The following is an 18,219-nucleotide window of genomic DNA, read 5'->3' on the forward strand; positions in this document are numbered from 1 at the left end:
TGGACTTTGGAGGTTTACTAACAGATGGCCATAATCTGGCCATAATCTGGCCCGCAGTGTATGCACATTCTAACACAGTGTCTGACCTGTTTGTGTAGGCCATGACACATGAACCACTCCGTAATTAGCTGGGTAGTCACCCTGATGGAAGGGTGGGCCAATCTGTGTAAGGCATTGAACACTTGGCATTTCCAGGTGGCCAATACGATGGCCCATGTCTCAGAGGAATTTGTTACCTCTGAGCCCAATGGGTACATCTTTGAGCCAGATGCCGGTGAGAGTTGTTCAGTATGCCAGTATTTTGGTGTTCTCCTTCTGTGCATCTGCCAGTGCTATGTAATCTACCCCTAGGGTTGGTGCTTGCTCCGACTGAATGGATGTTCTTGACAGTGTGTCCGCCACCACATTGTTCTTCCCCAAGTCCTATTTGATCGTGGTGGTGAATTTGGACACATAGGATAGGTGGTGCTGTTGGTAGGCTGAACAAGGGTCAAATACGTTGGTGAACATGAAGGTGAGGGGCTTGTGATCTATAATGATCGTAAACTCTCTCTCTTCTAGGAAATACCTGAAGTGTCAAATGGCCAGGTACATGGCTAGTAGCTCCCTGTCAAATGTGTTGTACATGACTTCTTGGGGCCAAAGGCTGAAGAAGGTTATTGGCTTCCATTGTCCTTCTATTAATTGTTTGAGTACAGCACTGACTGCCATCTCAGAGGCATCCATGGTGAGGGCTATGGGGATGTCCATCCTGGGGTGAACCAGGACCATGGCGTTGATTAGCGCATCTTTCGCCTGGTCGAACACTGCCGTTGCCTCTTTCTTTGACTTTGCCAGATATCAAACCGAAAAATGGATGCATAATTCGGGCTGCTGAGGAAGTGAACCAGTGGTAGAAGTTAACAATCCCGACAAATTCTTGTAAACCTTTGGCCATTTTGGGTCTGGTGAACTGGCGAATGGCCGTACTTTCCCCAGCAGGGGAGCAACTCTGTGAATGTCAATCTGATGTCCTAAGAAGTTGATAGTGGACAGGCTGAATGGACACTTGCTGAGGTTGACCACCAGTCCATAATCGCTGAGGCAGAAGCAGAGGAGGATCAGATGAGATAGATACTCTTGGCGAGAGTGGCTGCATACAAGGATATTGTCCGGGTAGATTAAGATAAAGCACCAGTCACACCCCCACCGTGTCCATGAGGTGCTGGAAGGTCTGTGCCATGTTTTAAAGTCCGAACGGCATCCTCAGGAATTCAAACAGGCTAAATGGGGTTATGATAGCTGTCTTCAGGACATCGTCAGGATAGACTGGGACCTGGTGATACCGTCACACCAGGTTTATCTTGGAAAAGATGTGTGCCCCATGCAGGTTGGCTGTGAAGTCCTGGATGTGTGGAAATGAGTATCTATTGGAGATGGCTGCATCATTCAGCCTCCTGTAGTCACCAGAAGGCCTGCATCCTCCCATGGACTTGGGCACCATAAGGAGTGGGGCGGCCCATCGGCTCCATCTCCTCCATCTTTTAAAATTCCTCTCTTGAGAGCAGGAGCTTGTCTGGTGGTAGCCTGTAGGCCAAGATGTTTAGGGTGTGATCCTGCATGGGGATGTGGTGTGTCATACTATGTTTGGGGGCTGTCATGGAAAACTGCGGTGTGACAATTGATGGGAACACTGGATGGACACGAGATGGAGTCGAGGTGCAGAGCTGGCAATTTGGCCTCCCCAAGTGAAAAGGTTTGGAAAGTCTTGGCATCTACCAGCCTCCATACTTTCAGGTCCACCAGCAAACTGTGTGCATGGAGGAAATCTGTCCCCAGCAATGGCTGTTGACACTGTGGCCAGTGTGAACATCCACGTGAATTGGCTGGAACCAATTTTCAAAGGTGCAACCTATGTGTTGTAAGTGCAGATGGTGCTGCCATTAGCTGTTATGAGCTCCAGCCCGACCAATCTATTTCTGGTACCGTGGCTTGAGAGGGGCAGGACACTGTTTTTGCCTCCTGTGCCTACTAAGAATCTGCACCAGGAGTGCCTGTCCCAGACGTATGGGAAGCTAACATGATGGCCAGCCGCCATAGCCTTTAGCAACAGTTGGCCCTTTTGTTTCCCTGAAACAAATATAGTGGGCCCCGGATCTTCATCTTTGATGGTAAAAGCACCAAGATTCAGAACTGGGGTCATTGTTTGATGTGGGTGTGGCAGGTTTAGCTGATGGGGTGCGATGAGGTAGGGCATTCGGCCATGATGCAGCACCAATTCCAATGTTGGCCCCGCTGTCTTGTATGGTGCTACAAAATGTCCACTTTTTGCAGTTTGGAGAAACCCTCCTTTGCTAGTAGGAGGTAGATGTCTTCTGGCATCTGCTCTAAAAATAGCTGTTCAAAGAGTAGACACAAATTATGGCCATCTGTTAGTGCCAGCATGTCGCTCATTAGGGCTGATAGGGCCCAGTCACCTAGGCTGCCCAGAGACTTCATGCCCACACACCACGTAGCAACTGTGCAGCCCAATCATGGTGTAAGAGGCAGAATGTGCCAATCAACAGGGACTTGAGTGCCTCATACCTGCCAGCCTCCGAGGCTGCTGTCGAAAGTCCATTACACAGCCTGCCTTTTCCTGGTCGAGCACAGAAACCACGTAGTAATATTGGGTCTCATCTGAGACAATGTTCCTGACCCAAAACTAGGCCTCTGCCTGCTGGAACTAGATGAGGGGCAGCAGTTCAGAAAGTCAGTAGTTTCAGCGAAACTGTGTTTTGTAAAGTTGAGTCGTTCATGATGTCCATGGTGCTGGAGTTGTTTGCGTTGGGTCCAAATGCAATTGGACCGTAGGGGTCACCAATGTGGCTGCGAAGCCACTAAAACGAAAGGAACACGCTGAGTCTGGGAAAGTTCTGGAGTAACTGCCTTACTGATTTGAAATCGCAACTTAAAGAGGTCCACCTGGTCCCAGAGTCCTTAGTGCTCCAGTGGGGGAAAGCTGCACCCCAAATTCTGGGCTACAGCTTTGCCCCATGCTGAGTATCTCCGTGGATGCCACTGGCTGTGGACATGCACGACTGCTGGTGCCGGTTCGCTTGTCATGAGGGTGTGCCACTACAATGCCTTAATTAACCAATAGTATGGAATCCTGTCACAGCCCTGAGGTGCTCTGGTATTTATGGAAATTGTGGAGGAAAAGTTCCCAATCTCCACTGATTGTGGTCTGGAGGTGAGGAAATCCATGATCCAATTACACAGTGGGGTGTTAATTCCCCGGTCTTGGAGTTTTCTCATCAGTTTTGAGAAGATGATGGTGTTAAATGCCAAACTCTAGTTAATAAAGAGCATCCTGATGTATGCATTTTTGCTGTCCAGGTGTTCGAGGGCTTTCCGTAGAGCCAGTGAGATGGCATCCGCCATAGCTCTGTTTCTACAATAGGCAAACTGGAATGTATCCACGTCACCACTCAGCCTTTCAAAACACTACACCACTGTTGATGTAACTGCAACTTGTCGATAGTCATTAAGGCAGGTTACGATACACTTCTTAGGCACCAGTATGATTGATGCCTGCTTAAAACAGGCGGATACCACACCCTGCTGGAGTGCAATATTGAAGATATTCATGAATACATTGGTAAGCACATATCTTTAATACTCAGCCAGGTACTCCATCCGGACTGGATGCTTTCTTCAAGGAGATAGTATTAGAATTTGCACTCATGTTATGTGAATTGAACATGATGGCTTGTATGGCTCGAGGCATATTTTACTCTTAAAATTCCTCCCTGGAACAATATTCAGTAATTTAAATGAAATTATAATCCATGTTAAATTCTTTTCAAAAATGTGCATTGAGTAAATAGTTACTGATAGCTTCAAAATGGATTTTTCATTTTAATTCAGCCAAATATATCAGTTAGAATAACTCCGTGATCATAAGAGAAATGACTGTAAAAAGCAAGTAAACTAATATATAATGTTTATTGCTGCTACAGTTACACATGAGAAAAGTACAATTTAAAATCAAGTCAAGCCTCATTTGACTGAGTTGCAAATTGCAAATACTGGCTGACAAAGCCAAGGCTAATTCAAGTCTCTGCCATTATAGATAAAGTCAGAAAAAAAATCTGATAGCTATGATCCTGCATTTGAAAGATGTCGTTTGTCATCTTCATCCAAATTATTAGCTTATTTTTTCAGTAATAACCCTCAATTTCTCAAATAATTTCATGTAACAAAAATATGCATACATAAGTAGCCTTTCGTGCAATTCTATTGCCCAAAGGATAATTTTGGTGTTGACACGATTAAAGAAAGTATAGACTAATTTGAATGCACAAGACTACAGGCTGCAATGTGAAATTGACCAGATAATCTTCTGTTGAATAAAGAATAAATATTGTCAAATGTAAGACCTTCACAGGTTTTCTCCAAAATGGCTCCATTGAATCCTTTAGATCACCACAGGTGAACTGACATCACAACTATAAGACTGAACCACCAAAGGTAAATCAATTTAAGAGTGTCACTCTGGATTTCTGAGCTCATGTTTCTGGTGTTCAAAATATTCCTATTTCTTCCTATTTCTAAAGTGAAATAACATAATATTGCATATCAAGAAGAACACTTAAAAGTGTGTCTAGTTTATTTTTGATTCTTCTTTGACAATTATACTTCAGCAGATGCATTATACTTACATTAACTGTATTATTCCCCATTTTTAAAAGTAGACCTAGAGTAACAATATTTACAAATTTATAAGCTTAATCAATCAATCATATTTAAAAATCTGTTCAATCTTTTAATCTTCTGTCATTTCATCAGGAGTGTTACTTGCTTAGTGCAGAGACAGTAGATGCTGATGTTTTGCCCACTCCTGAACTTGTTGAAGATATCACATTTGACTCTATTCAGACATATTCTGTGCCAACTGCCAACTTAAGAGGTATATTAAAATTCACTATGTTCCTCAATAAAGTGGTCTGTGTGATTTTTTTTTTGTTCTTCTAAACCCTCTCACTTATAGGATGTTTGGAACTATATATCTCCAAAATCTACACAATCTCTCCAGCTACTCATTTTCTCATCTATAACCTGTAACCATTCAAACTTTATCATGTAACATTAATATCATTCCTTGATAGAATGCACACTGACTTCTAACCATGTTCTTATTTCCCTTGATACCTTGTGAAGGGTTCAAGCCCCCCAAAAAATGGTTATCTAACTTTATCTTTGCTATATTAATGACTCAGTTTGACCTGGTGAGTTTCTCCAGCTTTGTGTTTTACTTCAACCATGGTGTTTGCAGACTTTTGTGTTTTAATTCTAATTTCCCTTTCAGTTTTAGCTGAATTCGAGGCAGATACATCACAGTCAATCATGCCTCAACATTTCTGCATGAGTGCATCCTGTCATGGAAAACAGTGTCAACCTGTAGCTCAGAAAAAGGACAGCAACTCAATGTTTCATAACAAAATGTACATAACTTATTCCTCTTGTGCCTTTCATCTCTCAGCTTTTCAATTTGAAGCTGAATGATAAATGGAGATGAAAATCAAGTTTTAATTACATTTCATTTCATAAACTTTTCAAATTGAAATGTACATAATTACAGATATCAGTGCAGTCTCCTCAGAAAGACCATATTTTATATGACTTCCTCTGTAGTTCATTCAATGGTGATGCATTGGCCCCACATGCATTATGTTAATTTTAAATGGCTGTCTATCAACAATATAAAGATGGTAACCCTCTCTCAGACTTGTCTCTTTGCACTTGGAATGCATCACTTTTCCATAATTTTCCATTTATTTTTCAAAATGATTATGTTGAGATCGATGCTTCAGGGTTTTCCAGATGATAACCTCTTTCTTTCAGGTCACCACAGAGTTCCTTTTTGTAACACTTATTTCAAGTGAAACATTATACAGCCAGCCATCTCATTTTGTATGGACCACAAGGGCTTTTTTCAGGCTGAACTAAGAACTCACAAACCATCTTCCAAATGGGGTCTTTTCAGAAGCTTGTCAGCTTGTCCTGTTCCAGTCCCATCTGCTGCTGCTGAACTGTAGAACTGTAGAATTGAACTCTCTCTTTCTCTTTCTCTCAGGAAAAAAAAAGCACATGTCCCTCTTAGAACAGCAAACTGTACTCAGACTGTGGCACGGGACCCAATCTTCTGAGTTCGTTCATCTGTTGCTTTCCAAAACAATAATTCATTTTTCCACAGCAGGTCCAATTAACACCTACTCGTGAAGTCCTTGTAGGCATTCTTCAAAGTTTTTGCAAAGGCACTTGGAGCATGGACTGTCTGGTTTGAGCAGAGCTCTGGCATTTTAAATGAGATCTGTTTTGAAGTATTTGTATCTTTTTGTGATTTACACTAAAAAAAAACCTGCCACAATTTATCTCCAAACCAAACAAAAATTGATAAAAAGAAAAGAACAAATGAAAAAATCCTAAAAGCTAAATCTAATGTACCCTGCATCTCCAATTTCCCTTCACTTTTACAAGGTAACCTTTGTAAAAGAAAAGGGAAATTGTGGATTGAATAGAGACCTCCAGACATCAGACAGAGAATCTCTGGAACATTCAAAAGTCTTAATTCTTCCAATCATGGTAGTATGTTATGAATGGGCCCAACATCCGTACAAATTGAAACTTTCTAAACTTAATGTTGCATCTAATTTTCTCCAAGCTTAAATAACATAGTACATCATGTAACCATCTTTCCATTTCCATAAAATTGTTTGTCTAGCTATCAGTATGGTAAAGGCTAAAGCTTTCTCCTGTGTTTCAGGCAGAGGTATATCTGGCTCATGTGAAAAACCAAACAAAGCAATCAATGGACATGGTTCTATTTTAATCATAAAAATAGTTGATAAAGTTTGGAAAATGTCTTCCCAGAATCTTTCGAAATGTGTTCTGTATGTGTTCTATGTACCATCTTAAATTGTAATAAGCAGTCCCTTGCACAAAATAAGGAATCATTAATCAAGCTGAGTAGAGTACCAATCTTCCTCTGGAAAATGCTATGTTCAAATCTCGTTCCCAGTTTTCTTAAACCCTGCCATTGAGGCTGATCTTACATCCAATAAATCATTTTGAATATTTGAAATCAAAACATTGTGAAAAAAGTAAGTTAAAAAAATGAATCATTGAGATTCAAGAAAAATCATAAAGTTTGAACTGAACAAAATGTATAACATAAATATCTGAAAAAAATGTCTGTTAGAAAGATTAAATTTGGCCGATTATTGTTCAAAAAAGGCATATTCTCAAATAAAAAGATCCTTTGACAGTGTAGATAATTCAAAGGTATAACTAGATGCATAATTGAACATAAAATATCTCTTTATGCAGATGATTTATTACTTTTTATTTCAAACCCTGTTATTTCTATCCCAAATATATTAAATTTGTTTGCCCAATTTAGTAATTTTTTGGGTTATAAATTAAATTTACATAAGATTGAACTTGTATCCTTAAAAAGATCTTTTGCAAGCAATTCTAATTTCCTTTTAAAATGTTGAAAGATCAATTCCAATATTTAGGAATTACAATTACAAAAAGTTATAAAAATTTAGTGAATTTTTTTTGGTTTTACTCAATAAGATTAAACTACTATAACTACTATAATTTATTTATTACAATGATGGATCATATTAATTTGATTATAATTAACATTTTTTTCCAAATTTCTGTATCTTTTTCAAGCTTCACCATTTTTTATTCCTAACTCTTTTTTTTAACATTAATTTGGTTATTTCTACTTATATATGGCAGGGAAAACAAACATGTATAAATAAAGCCCATCTTCAAAAGATTAAAAGGAATGGAGGTTTATCACTTCTAGATTTTAGATTCTATTATTGGGTGATTAATATATGTAATTTACTTTTTAAATTACATTTGGATAAGTTAGTGAATCACCCCTCTTGGGTAGAAATGGAACCAAATTTTTCCAAAAAGAACTTCTATGTTGTCAATTTTAATTTTAGGATCTTTTTTAACATTTTCCTTTTCTAAATTGACAGTAACCATTAACGAGAAATAGATTGAGAATATGGACTCAATTTAGAAAATTATTTGGGTTTAATATATTTTCTCGAGCTATTCCCATTATAGATAATCATCTTAAATTACTTTCAAGAAGTCCCCATTTCACCTATTCCTGGACAGATTATTTTGCAGAACATCTCCATGGCTCAGCATGAAAATGGAAGGATTTATGCATTTTATCAAGAATACAAAGATTCCTGATACAGTTGGATTAAATCTGAGTTTATTATTTCTACCATTCTGATACTCAACATGAATTCCCCTTTACTTCTCCTGTGCTCATGTTTAAACTGAAGGTTTATTAGTTCAAACCTACACATTGAGTTCACTATGATGAATTTGTGTTTTGTTTTCAGATTCACTGTAACGTATTGTTTGTCACAGTGATAGATGACTTTTCTCTTTCAGACAGCTTCTATGCATTTCAATCCTCATTGGATAATGTAATGTAAAGGTCCCTCTGGGTTCCTCATTCATTGTGGAATAATGTGAAGAGTGTGATGCGTAATACACAGGAATCATGGAGAATCTAATAGGTGGATCTAATTTATTCAATGATCAACACACAGACAAATATAGTTTTTTTTTAGTAAACATGATGTTTACTCACACATATCACAGTTCAAGCCCTGAATTAGCAATTGACTGTGACTTAGAGGCAAGAGTAATACCCAAATGAATCAGAACTAATACTAACCACTAATCATTCTTCAGGCCAAAGGCCTGTGATGGGAGAAGATGCACTGCTACCTTTTTTATGGAACATGTACAGCAAAATCAGTAAGGGGATTGCATTATTATGCTTTAAATAAGTATATTTTCCAACATGCAATGTGCGTGGTTGGGCAGAAACCAGAAGTGGCATATGATGGGGGTTGTCGGTTGGAAGTCAGCTAAAGCAGCTCAAGGAAAATAAAGTAAGTTAAGTGTTAAACCCATTCTTCTTGAAACAAAAGCATAACATGGTGTCAGAAGTGTCTGAGTGAGAGAGAGAAGAAAATAGTTTGTAAGCATGGATAAGTTAAGTCCTCTCACACTAATCCAGTTTACCAGCTATCTAGCCGATAATTGAAAATGCTTCAAACAATGATTCAATGTTTATTTAGAGGCTAAAAGAGACAGATGGAAAACAGAAAGTATCTATGTTTCTGCAGGTGATGGGTGAAGATGCCCTGGACATATATAACAGTTTTTAAAATGATGAGGTAGCTTTCACATTGACACTCTGATGACAAGATTTGAGGAGTATTTTTATCCAAAGTAAAAATGTTACATATGAGAAATTCAAGCTTTTCTCCTGTGACCAGAAAAATGGTATGAGCTTCGACCAATACTTAGCCAAGCTTCACAAACTGAGTAAGTCCTGTGAACTTGGAAATTTGAAAAATTCATTAATTGAAGGCAGAATAGTTTGCGGAATCCCAGAAAATGGACTTGGAGAAAGACTGTTGCGTGAAAAAGATTTGCCACTGGAAAAGTCGACTTGAGCACAAGCTAAGGAGCTGCACAGGATAGACACAACAGTGAAGACAGATAGGCTGAACACCAGGAATTTCCCAGAGAAACAATGAAGCCAAGTGGTAAGCTCAACAGCAAATGCAGCAGGTGCGGAGGTAGACATATTCCAAATATGTGTCCTGCCTATGGAAAGTCCTTCTATAAGATGTGGGAAGAAGAATCACTTTGCAAGGTGCTGAAAGGCAGTGGATACCAAAAGAAGGATATGTACAGTGGACAAGTAAATGGAGGAATTATTTATGGATTCACTACAGACTACTGCAGGGCAGAAACTGAGATGGAATCTTTATTTAGAGTTTCTTCAAAAGAATCACTTTTTTCATCACCATCAAAGGAATCACTTGTATGAACTGCTTCAAGAGACACTTAATCAAATGGACACAGATGTTCAAACCTTTGGTCCCATCTTTGATCTATTTTCAGATATGGAAAGTGAGACAGAAGATGGTGCAGGGACTGTTGAGAGCCTTAGTCAGGATCCATCTTCCAACCAATATTTTAGGATTGGAGGATTATGTGAGGAGCTGGTCGATATATCTGATTCTGCTTCTTGTAACAATAATGCTCTTCATTTGGCAAAACAAGATAATAATGAGAACCGCAGGCAAGTCCAAACAGTGATATGTGAAATTGATGCATTGAAGGGAACAGTGAATGAATCCCTTGAGTGCCAGTTAGAAGATATGGAAGACAGGTATAATATGGAGGCCACTAATGCCCAGGACACCATTTCCCAACTTGAGGATGAAATCAGTCATTTGAAGCATAAGGTGGCTCACCATTTGCAAGAATATCAGGAGAAGGCCCTGGAAATTCTTGAGCAGGTGAAAATATCCAAAGAAAAGGTTAGAGAGACTTTCATCAATGTTACCAGGACATTGTTACGTAAAGGTCCACCACAAATTGGCAACTGTCTTGGCAAAGGCTGTGGTTGATGTTGATCGGACTGTGAAGAAATCAAATGAGTTGATGGATCTCTTCATGGTTGAGATTATGGAGATAAAATACAAAATAAAAACAGTGACGCACCTTGTGAAGGGAATAGTATTGGATCATGGTGCTCGGCACCTGGACATGAAGAAAAGGGTGGAAGATGCTTACATTCTCACCTGTGCATTTCACTGGAGTATGAAAAGGGAGAATTAAATTCTGGATTCTTCTGTTAAAGTGCTGATGAGAAACAAATTTGTGCAAGTGGAGTGAAAGTTCATTGATGACAGAGTTAATAAAATTATAGCACTGAAAAGAAAAGTTTGTGCCGGTTTAAAAATAAAGATTTCTAGTAAATAACCTAAAGAGTTTCATAGAACACAAAAAAAACCTCACAGTGTGGGCCCTTTGTCTCTCCATGTTGTGCTGACCCATATATTCCTTCCTAAAAAAAGTACTAAATCCTCCTTACCATAATCCTCTATTTTTCTTTCATCTATGTGTCTCTTTGGCTTGGCTTCGCGGACGAAGATTTATGGAGGGGGTAAAAGTCCACGTCAGCTGCAGGCTCGTGTGTGGCTGACAAGTCCGATGCGGGACAGGCAGACACGGTTGCAGCGGCTGCAGGGGAAAAATGGTTGGTTGGGGTTGGGTGTTGGGTTTTTCCTCCTTTGCCTTTTGTCAGTGAGGTGGGCTCTGCGGTCTTCTTCAAAGGAGGTTGCTGCCCGCCAAACTGTGAGGCGCCAAGATGCACAGTTTGAGGCGATATCAGCCCACTGGCGGTGGTCAATGTGGCAGGCACCAAGAGATTTCTTTAGGGAGTCCTTGTACCTTTTCTTTGGTGCACCTCTGTCACGGTGGCCAGTGGAGAGCTCGCCATATAACACGATCTTGGGAAGGCGATGGTCCTCCATTCTGGAGACGTGACCCACCCAGCGCAGCTGGATCTTCAGCAGCGTGGACTCGATGCTGTCGACCTCTGCCATCTCGAGTACTTCGACGTTAGGGATGAAAGCGCTCCAATGGATGTTCTATGTGTCTAAGAGTCTCTTAAATCCCCCAATGTTTCAGCTTCCACCACCATCCCCGGCAAGGCATTCCAGACACCTATAACTCTCTGTGTGAAAAAAAAAACTTACCACTGATGTCTCCCCTAAACTTCCTTCCCTTAACTTTCTACATATGCTCTCTGGTGTTTGCTGATCCTTACCTCATAATGCTTGGGCCATACTGGACTTGTATATGAGCATAACTTGGGTGAAGAAAAGTTCACCCTTGTTGAGCAATGCAACAACCTCAGTCAGTAAAGTTTGCAATTGAGGATAGATGTGTGGCAGATGCTTTGATTAAATACAAGGCCAACGTAAAGGGCAGAGCACAGATGGGAGTGCAAGCATTTGCAGATGTTCTGTTGATTATTCCCAAGGTACTTGCACAAAACTTTGGATGTGACCCTTAAGAGACAGAAAAATTCAGTAAGAATACTCTTAAAACCAGTCAACTTGCTGGAGTAGACTTGAACTATCCAGTGAACAGAAATGATGATAACTTCTGCATTTTCTGAGCAAGAATATTGACGTCAGGCACGAGAACCAGATTAAAAAAAAGGACAAGTTTTGCTGTAACATTTATATTGTTCAGTGTTTCTAACTGACTGACATTTTGCTGGTGTGAAATTCATTGGGGCCGAACCTCAAAAAGAAAAGCAATACAACATTGCCGTTCAATGAAGATATATTCTACGATTGTTGCAAAACCAATTCATAAAGGCAATAGTTGTCTAGTCCACTGTATCTTGCACATATTCTGTAATTGTGCTTGTTATAGTATCATGCTTTTGTATTTTTTATTAAGGGGAAAGATATATTATTATACATGTAAATAGAAACCTCACCTCCCAGCATGCAGTGCCTGTGGTTCGGGGAAACCAGAAGTGGTATATGGTGAGAGTTGTTGGTTTGAAGTAGGTTGAAGCTGCTTAAGGAAAATTAAGTTGGTTAAGTGTTAAACCATGTAAAGTCATTCTTCTTGAAAGAACAAGCTTATCAGAGATTAGTTTGGTCTCCTCTTTCTCTTCCTTTATTTTGGGGTAGGTTGGGGGGGTGGGGGGGGTGGTTGTAGAGGATTCATTTTAAAATATCAAGTATGTATTTTGTGGGGTTTTTTGTTTTATTCATTAATTGTATGTTTTAATATAAGCATCATGATACAATAAATATTTTTTTTAAAAGGGATTCGCTTGGTTAAAAGAAACAGAGACTGATGATGGAGTCATTGGGAGCCTGTGATCAGGGGGATTTTGGGACCCTTGCTAAATGGAATGTTGTAAGTATGAATTAGTTTACAAATGAATCAAAAATTAACCAGATTATTGACAACAAGGAAACGAGAGCATTTGATAAAATAGAAAGGTAATGACAGATGGAATGTATAAAAAAGATGAGATGATGCATTTTGGAAAAGCTGGTTAGGCTACACAATGAATAGAAGGAAGTAGTATGAAATAGAAGATATTTTGTATGCATGTCATTATCCCTGAAGATAAGGTAGTTAAAAAAATGTGGTTTACCATATAACTTTGTTAATCAGGGCATAGAATGTTGAAGCAAAGAGGTTATGGTTCAAATATATCAAACATTATTTAAACCACAGCTGGAGTACTGTGGGAAGTTATATATGCACCACAATACAGGAAGGAAGTGATTGCATTGGAGAAGGTGCTGTGGAGCTTCACAATTATGTTGTCTAGTAAGGAAACATCATAAAGACTGTTTTCTTGTAGCGGAGAAGATTGAGGAGGACTTCAGCAAGGCATATGAAAACATGAGGGCCATAGCTAACTAAGTGAAATATATCCTCTGAGCGGAGGTGTCCATCACTAGAGGACATAGATTTAAGCTAAATGGTGGGATAAGGATTTTTTTTCAGAGAGAGAATGGTTGAATCTGAGAATGCACTTCCTGAGGGGATAGTGGAGGTAGGCATGCTCACAACATTTAACAAGTATTCAGATAAGTAGTTGGAACACTAAAGCATTGGAAGCTACCAGTTAAATAGGGTTAGGATTTAAGAAAGGCATGTTCTTGATGGCCAGTCTAAAATGCTGGGGAATATTTCTGCACTTTATGACTAGATCATTGATGTCATTCTCTTTCAATCAGCTTTGAGCAGAATAATAATTGCTTCTCAGGGCAATGAGGTTGTTTCTCTGTCCTTTCTCATTCTGGGCAATGGACACTGTATTGGGACTACATTTGGAATGAAACATTTTCAACACACCCCTAATAATTTAAAGCAAGTTAGGAGTGGCCAGAAAGGCATAAACCATAGTACTGAATTTAGGTTTCCTTATCCCACCCCTGCTCCTCCTTGCATCACAGAAGTGAACTTTGATTTACTTACCTTGGAGGACCTCCATTCCTGGAGCATCTGCCCTCATATGCCTGAGCATTCCACAACATTGTTTTTGAAGTCCTTTGCAGATAAAATAATTCCAAGAAAAAAAAATTCACAACCCTTCCAAATGACTCAGAGCAATGCTTGCACCTTAAGTAGCTTTGGAAGTTGTAAGTCGACATTGAATGTTAACTCCTCTTTCACTCAGCATCTGCTTGTCAGAGATTAAAAATCATCCCACAGTGTGCACTTGTATTTGTAAAAGTATCTGTCCTTTTCCTTTTGATATCATAGTATTAATGTAAACAAATCTTTGATCAGAGCAGCAGACAATAATGTGACATTTTTTGTTGCTTTCAGTTTTTGCATTGGGTGTCCTCCATGATAAATAAGACATTTTCATGAAGACAGGAGGTATCAACTTCAAACTGAGATACAGCTCCAGGACTTAGCATAAAAGGGCTGTACAGCTCTGAAAACTATTCTCTTTTTCAGGAATGCCTGCCAGCTTTAGTTAATTCATTCAATGGGGAGAAAACAAAATAAAACTCTTGCTGGGAGTTTGTGTGCACATCTCACATAATTGAAAGTCCCTGATTACCAGTGAGCTTAGAGTTAACTGCCAAAAAAATGAATCATTCGGAAAAGCACTCAGTCAGAATTCAGATGATATTGTGTTATATGTTCCTGATAAAAACTAGTTGAGTTAAACCTGACTTATCTATTGCTAAGAAATTCTCTCTGGAATGCTCTGGAGTGCTGCTAATATGTAAAATGGCTCTTCTAACCTAAAAAATGCAGAGTAATTTGTGGATAGATGAAAGAGGGTTCATCATTTGCACTTTCAGTTGTGAACACTGATTGTGATCTACGTGTTTCCTGTTTATCCAATGATAAACTGTTTTACTGAATTAAAAACGAAATTCTGTCACCTGGAGCTGAATGGACAAAAAAATGAATGGACATGTATGGACAAAAAATGAAGAACTGCAACAGAATGTGAAACTATTTTTTTAAACAGAATGATCGAAGAAAAAGCCTCAATATTTTTAAATGCACACAGTAAAATCTGTTCATCTGCTGTAGTTGGAGTTGCTTTTTAAAGGTGTGAAAATGCAGTTTGAATCCTGTTATGATTGACCTACTGCAGTGTTTCACAACTGCAGCATGTCGCTGACAAAATCAGAAGAACTTTAGTTTTGAGGACTGAACACAACAAAGACTCTTCATGACAGCACAGACACTAAGAATAGCGCAACTGTCAATCACTGAACAGTGTTTCATCCTAGAGTTAATTTTTTTTAGCAGAATCTAAGTCATGTGTAATATGGCAATATAATAGATAAATTACTTTGAGACAATTTGGATCAAATGTAATTGGTGACCAATTTAGCAATCATTCATTTTAGAAAATTCTCAAAGGCTCTGGTCTCCCTGGCAATGCTTCTTTTTAAAAAAAAATTATTTATTTTTAACACTATGAACTATATTAACCAAAATACACACAAACATTTTCCTCTTGAATATACACAGTGTCATTTTCTCCCCTTTTTCCCCCTCCATTCCCTCCCTCTTTCCCACCCCCCTTCCTACCCACTAAACGTTCAACATATACAATACATTAAACCCATTAAACAATGTCATCACACAATGAAAGTAAACAAGAAATTTGTGTCATCTACTTTTACACACTGGGTCTGTTCATTTTGTCTTCTTCTCATTCTGTCATTTTAGGGGATGGAGGTCCACGGTAGGCCCTCTCTGTTGTGTTCCATGTACGGTTCCCAAATTTGTTCGAATACTGCTTGAACCTCTAAAGAGTTTGAAGTTGTTTGCTATATTTGAATTGACTGCTTGGCTTCTTTGCAGGGCAGTTGAGTCTCAAACATATTGCACCAAAACTACACACTATGAGGGATAGGTTGGATTATTCACAAATAGACAGGAATAAATGAGCAGGTGTTTTGCAACAATTGTATGGGTCTCTTTTGGGAGGTGATATCCCTGGCAAGGTTAATATTGAAAGCCCTTCATTATTTGCCTTGAACTAAGTGGCATGTTAGATTATGTCAGAGGCTCAGAATTAGGTTTGGATGTATAGGTAGCTTTCAATTAAGAAAGCTTTTTTGAAGAAACTCTGTAAATTAGTAGTGAAATCACTTTCCGAGTCAATTTATTTAATTTTCCAGTTGCCATGGTGGGGATTGAAAATACAAAGGGTTAAGCAGCGGAACCCTACCCTGAGCCTATAAAAACACTTAAGTTTAAGTCTAAGTTTAACTTTAAACATTTAAAAAACAATTGAATTTTAATTTAACTGAATTGAATCAAAATAATGGTTACAGAGCAGGAGTTCAGAAGATGGACAATGTGCTGAGAGAATGCAGTCAACTTCATTCAGACTTACACTTGCCAATTCTGCCAACATCTAGAAGTGGAAATGGTTAGGGAAGTTAATTAGTGCAAAGAAGGCTGGTGAAATATACTTTGAGAGCAGATTCAGGTAAGTAGGTAAGATGTAAGGCTCAATTATAGGATGTGGCAGAAACCATGAATCATAACATTATGAACACCCTCTATCTCTGAATCCATAGCCACACTATAGGCAAGTTTAATGCTTGCACATATATTTTTGAGGTATTTTGCCTGTCAGAGCAAGACAACATCTGAGGTTGACTGACTTTGGAAGAGCCAGGTGGAGCATTAGGAAATTAAAAGACATGGAGTCTGTCAATGGTTCCTAGAATTGGAGGTACAAGCTCCATCTGCAGGCATCTCTGTAACGAAAGCATACCTAATTTTCTGTAGTATGCCTACTGGCAAGATTCAATACTGATTTTTTATTTTTTGTTCCTGCTCTATCACTTGAAATGGTGACAACATACCTGTGCCATCCTAGATCATTTTTCATGCAGTTATTTATTAATTTTCATCAGGCAGTCCAAATGCATTAAGCAGTAAACTTGTAGGAATAGCATAATTAACAAAAGGTACCACTGCTAACATTTCAGATGTTTAGATTAGATTATCCAACCAGAATGACTTATTGAAAAGTAGAATAAATGTAAAGAAATTAAAGTGGATTAAATCGAAGCTTTCAACATGTCAGGTTGTGCAATTGATCTTTATAGTGATTGAATTACTTCTTAAATAAAGCCACTGTTGAAAACTAAAAAAATGTCACAAGCAATTTGTGAATAACAAGGTCGCACAGACAGCAATGAGACATATTATCGGTTATGATGTTGGTTGATAATCAGAACATAAAAATAATCTCCCTGATTTCAAATGGGGTCTCTGGATATTTTACATTCAGTCTTCCCATTAATTACCCTTCTTGCAAAGTTAATGGACTTTCAATACTGACTGGTAGATTGTCATAAAAAATCTAGTCATCCCCAGGTGGGTAAGCCATTCAAGGAATGAGGTGTAGATAGAGGTCTAATCACACAAAGCTAGCTGGCAGTTCAGAAAGAAAGGCAATGTGGTTCTGGGTTTTTACAATTAGGAAATTCAAATTTGGGATCATGTAGGAGATCAGGTTCACATACTGGAGCCTCCTGCTTGATTAGAGCAGTTAACCTTCATCTAAAGGTAAATTTCTGTGTATTCCATAAGGAGCTTTTGGAAAAATGACCTCTGATAGCACAAAGTATTGCTTGTGAGTGAGTTACTTTGACTGCCCACTGTATCTTGAGAAAGGTCCATGGTGATAATGTTGACAGGACACTAGGAAAAATGAGGCTGCAGCAATTTATTTTGACCATGGCCTGGCATGGATGGTGAGTGTGGTATGAGCTGAGATCCATGCCAACAATGCTGTCCTGCAAGCCTGAGTCCTAGATGGCACCACCTGCTTCTGAAAAAGAGTCACAGAATTCCTTCAGGCTGCACAGAAGTTTCTGCAGTTCATAGAACAAGCAAATGCTAATTGTAAGTGCTGCTGTGTGAATAATTCTGACACAAAGTCCACAGAATGAACAACAGCCTTTAATTAGCTTAAACTTGTACACTCCAGGTGTCAGTACCCTCCTGGCTCCACATGTCTGAATGCTCCCAAAGGGGCCAGCTCGAGTCTTTATAAGGGCCAGTGATTGACAGCAGCAGGTGGGGCCAGCCTCCCAGGTTTCCTACCTGCAAATACAATGGTTGCTCTCTGCAGTCGGCTGGTAAGAGTGTGGCCAGTGTAGTGGTTGTATCACCACACTAACTATCATTGCTCCCACAAAATTTTGACAATGCCTGTGAAGAATGCATCAATTCACCTGGTGATACATTCAGCTGACTCGGCTTAATGGCTCATCTATGTTCCCTCATTTCTGTACC

General features: G+C 39.1%; 1 pseudogene; it reads left to right on the forward strand.

The window, feature by feature from the left end:
* The first annotated feature begins 9,941 nt into the window (after positions 1-9,941).
* LOC138759663 (T-complex protein 1 subunit zeta pseudogene) lies at positions 9,942-10,857 on the forward strand (annotated as a pseudogene).
* The last annotated feature ends 7,362 nt before the right edge of the window (positions 10,858-18,219 follow it).

Source organism: Narcine bancroftii, chromosome 1 (assembly GCF_036971445.1).
Source record: "Narcine bancroftii isolate sNarBan1 chromosome 1, sNarBan1.hap1, whole genome shotgun sequence".
NCBI classification, from domain to species: domain Eukaryota; kingdom Metazoa; phylum Chordata; class Chondrichthyes; order Torpediniformes; family Narcinidae; genus Narcine; species Narcine bancroftii.